The sequence below is a fragment of the Otolemur garnettii genome, unplaced genomic scaffold, assembly GCF_000181295.1.
Source record: "Otolemur garnettii isolate 467f Iridium unplaced genomic scaffold, OtoGar3 scaffold00168, whole genome shotgun sequence".
NCBI lineage: Eukaryota > Metazoa > Chordata > Mammalia > Primates > Galagidae > Otolemur > Otolemur garnettii.
Genome location: NW_003852563.1, coordinates 1,663,697 through 1,668,307, shown reverse-complemented (window position 1 = coordinate 1,668,307; position 4,611 = coordinate 1,663,697).

Below are 4,611 nucleotides of genomic sequence, written 5' to 3'. Positions count from 1 at the left end.
CATAGAAATCCTGCTAGGACTTATTTTGGGGGTAGGTCTTATTTTGGGGGAAACATGGTATGAAGACAATATGGGAGAACTGGTTAGTGCTCCCCAAATATCTATGTGCCCCTCTCTACTATCTGCAGTTTCTTTGCAATTTGCTTGGGCCCATGTGGCTAGTTCTGGCCAATGGATCATGAACAGAAGTGACACGGGTCCCCTCGAGCCAAGGCAGTAAAGTGCTGGTGGTGCCTCTTCTGTCCTTCTCCCTGCCACAGCAAAGGTGGGAGCCAATAGGTATTAAATACTCCTTTATTTCACAGGCTTGCAGTAATACATACTCGCCTGACAAGTGGACCATGAAGGCTCCTTCTGCTGGGTCCCTCCTAAGCAAAGACTCGTGACTTTACACATCTGACTCTTTTAAGTAGTGGCCCTGGGCTGCCACTGCCCCTTGTTCTTTTTTATCTCTGGGCTTTTCCTTATCTGTGGCTCAGCTAAACTTCCACGTGCAACCTTCTGTTATAATAACTGGCCTGGGGATGGGGGAGAAATAATCTTAGAAAGAGGTAAACAAGGAAAAACATTTGATTTCTAAACCCCACGTATTTAGTGAGATTTGAGAAATGACCTGGAATCTGAGCTTTAGGACACGGGGCTCTTCCTCCAGGAAGGAAGTCTTTTGGCACAGGTCCACTGGGTTCCTGGGAGGCCTCCAGGACTAACTGACCCCCAAACGAGGTAAGTCCCAGACATTACTTGGACTTCTCGTTCTTTCAAGAGTATCTTCCTGAGTTCATTTTTTGTATTGTCTTGGAAAAATCTTGTTTGTGAAAATGCCTTATAGTACCTCCCTGAATCTGAAAAAAAAGTGAAGAGAAACGATTTGCTTTGATGTAATCAGATTCTCTGGAATTTAATCCTATATCCTATTTATGGCCGAGCTAGCCATTCAAAATTAAAATGAACCTTTCATCCGTGTGTATCATAAATGGGCATTTATCAGAATTATATGATTTTGCAATCCATCTGAATACGTAACCAGAATTTGTTTTCTTTCCGTTTCACTATGTAATTACCATGCAACAATAACAAAAGTGACATGTTTGAAGAACAGATAAAATGCTGTAAATTGGCCAGTAATGGTGATATTTCCTCATCTTCTGAAAAACCCATTTATTCCCTCTCTCAACAAATCAAGGCATTGTCAGCCCATACTCATCTTGTGGCCAGAGGGGCTCCACCAATTTCTGGATGTAAGTGAGTCCTGGAATGCAGATGAGGCCAACTAACGCCGGCTTTCAGCGCAGGCAGCTGGTCTTTGCTTGCCTCAATTTCTAAATCATCCATAATGGGGCCAAGACCTCCCAAGCACTAAAAAGAGCGAGCTGACATGCTGGACAAACTGTTAATTTTTTCCTGAAGAAGCTGCTATATTGCACATCTGTCACTGCAGCGCAGACAATTACTCACTGAGTCGGGGAAAAAACCTGCCGCTTGTTTCTAGCTGAGTTGTTAAGGGACCTAATGGAGAAATACAATAGCGACGGAGTGAAAACAGGCCGGTTTCCCGTGTGCCTGGCAAACGGATCCTCATTTTGGAGCCTGTCCCGTGATATCAAAATATGTGAAGTAGATTAAAATGTGCTTAAAAAAACAGGAAAAAAATTAGAAGATGTGTCATGCGAGGGTAGGTGAATGAAGACGTGGAAGGACCAAGAACTAAGCCTTAGATTAGAGACCACTGTACTTTTTGCTGAGAACCTAAAGACCCTATATATGGCCAGTGTATCAGAAATATACTGTGATTTTGCACTTTCACACCTGTAGTGTGTGTCCCCAGGTTCTTCACACCCACCTAAAAATTATTTTAGGAATTTCACGCCTTGTATGTGCAATGTGTATTACCTCTATTGTTTCTGTAATAAATTACAGTCATCCAGGAGGCACTTTAAAATCTCAGATTAGCCACAGTCACCTATCATAACTTTTTATTTTATTTCTTTTTAAAATTTTTTAACTTTTTAATTTTTTAATTTCTAAACCCATTTGCTTATCATAATGGTCAAATTCTGGCATTTGAAGAAATTCACTTCAGTAATGGATGGAAGAACTTGTTTGCTTTTGGAAAGCATGTATGGAGTTAGTACACGGTTTCTCACTCTTTCTGCTTTTGTTAAGGAAAACGGCTTTCAGGAAGAAATGAGCGTGTGTTAGAAATGTAATAGGAAGATACAGACGGAAAATGCTTTTGCTTAGTTTCCTTTAACTTGGGATAGTATAATAATAGTCTTACCTCTATAATCTCATAGCTGAAAACTCAAACATTATCCACACACACACTCCTAAAATATTGGCAATTTATTTCAAAAGTTCATACTAAGAAAAAAAAAATCTAAAGACACACACAAAACCAGCCTTCAATGGCTACCTAACCTCATCCTTGAAAAATTCATAAGGAAACACAGGACATTCTGATACTGCAACAGGAGAGAGGTCTGTAGATCTGAGAGTGATTTAAACTGTCTGACAATTCAAAGGCATGAGACAACTCTAATGTACAGATAAAACTAAAAGTGGCAATAGTAGATCATACTCCTGGCAGTTAATGGCGCTGACTCGCTAGAGACAAATCTGGATCTACTTAAAATGTCAGGTGTGTAAAGTAATGAGTCTTTGCTTAGTAGGGACCCAGCAGAAGGAGCCTTCATGGTCCACTTGTCAGGTGAGTATATATTACTGCAAGCCTGTGAAATAAATGAGTATTTAATACCTTTTGGATAAAAAAAAAATCTACTTGCTTTAACAACTCTACTCAGTTTTTCAGGGGAAAAGATAAAATTTAATCACTATAAATAGTGAAATGCCACTTATAGCAAAGCAACACTTTAGTGAGTGTTACAACACATTTAAAAAATCCAAGCAGGATGCAGAGAGGGACAACTTTCCAGAAGGAAATGGAGTGGCCAGAATGCTTGACTCTAATTGATACTTGAAGTAGTTAGAGAGCAAATGTGGACCCTGCTATCTTAGAATCACAGAATCTGTGAATAGAAAAAGAAGAGAAACCAGTGAGCCTAGCCAAATTCAGACAAAAAAAAAAAAAACAACAAAAAACAAAAAGGACAATGTGGTAGAACACCTCACAATCAGCTAGGAATAAATTTGTGAGTCAAATATACATACAAAAAATATACAATTTTTCTATTTTCCTTCTAGATTCAAGTTTTGAGATATTGAAATTCTCCAGGGCTTAAAGAATGAATTTAACTGCACTGCTGAATGTTAATTGTCAATGGGTAGTCATTAAAAAAATTTTTTTTAAAAAAGTTCTTTCCACTTTACTTTTTATTACTCAAAGGTGAGAGGATAACTTTCAAAGCACAAAGAAAGACAATGACTGCTTATAAATAATGTTCTTAAACATCATGTTTTATTTTTTCATTCTCTGTTGTACTGTTAATATAGCTTTCTACCAAAAGAAAAAAACTTAAATCCAAAATATTCTTTGCTAATAACTTCATTTTACAATACCAATTTAGATTACTTTGTGAAAGACAAAATACAGGTGAAATGGTTTTTAAAAGCATGTCAACAGTGATTTTTTTTCTCTTTTATGGAATCTCTGCTCAAAATGAAATATACTAAAGAGAAATAATTGTCAGTCCAATCAATTACAATCCCAGCTGGCAATGTTAAAATAAACGTATTAGTAAAATCCTATGTGTATCGTGCACACATATGGGCTCTGTAAATACACCTATATGTACACGTTATGCACATATTAAAACCTACCGTGAAAACCTGATAACCACAGTACGAGTTATAAAACCTAGGTACTTAAATGATTAAATCACGTACTTGGCAAATTTTGGTGAGCAATAGATTTTCTTCTAAAAGGGTGCCATATAATTTAAAAATAAAAGCAAAGAAATTAAAAATTATATTCAGGGGGAAGGAAAGGAAGAAATGACTCTAGCACACAGCCTAGTCAACATCAAATATAACAAATACATTTTTTAAAAAGGTCACATTGCTCATGTAGTCATGCTCGGCTTCTATAGGATCTATTGAAGAGAATGGACAATTTGGATAGTAAGGGAAGGGACCTATGCACTCTCAAAAATTTTTAGCACAATCTATTGTAGTAGAACCTCCAAGGCTGACCACCTGCCTACATTCGCCTTCTCCTTAAATTGACCTAATTTTCATAGACCGGACATGCACCACCTGTACTTGTCAGTAGGCCTAGATCCTTCTGTTGAACAGTTTGTTATGGTCCCTGGGTGGCCAACTTACAGAGGCTCTATGTTCTTTGATAAGAGGCTATAGATACTGTAGATTAGAAGAGTGGCTTCAGGAGGGAGCAGAGGACATACCTTTCCACCTTACTAAGATGGTCTGAATGATACCTTCTAACTCATGAACTCCTTTGGATGTGCTGGATTCTGCTTCTTCGGGTGTAGTAAGTGGCAAAAATTAACTGTTACTATATGGAAAGCGCAAGTTAGTGGGCTTCGTATCTTAAAAGACATTTGATTTATATTAAAATTTTCATTCTTTAACTGTGTTTATTTCTCCAACCAGAACTTCAGATCTGCACTGATTTTTCTTAAAAACTGACTGCTG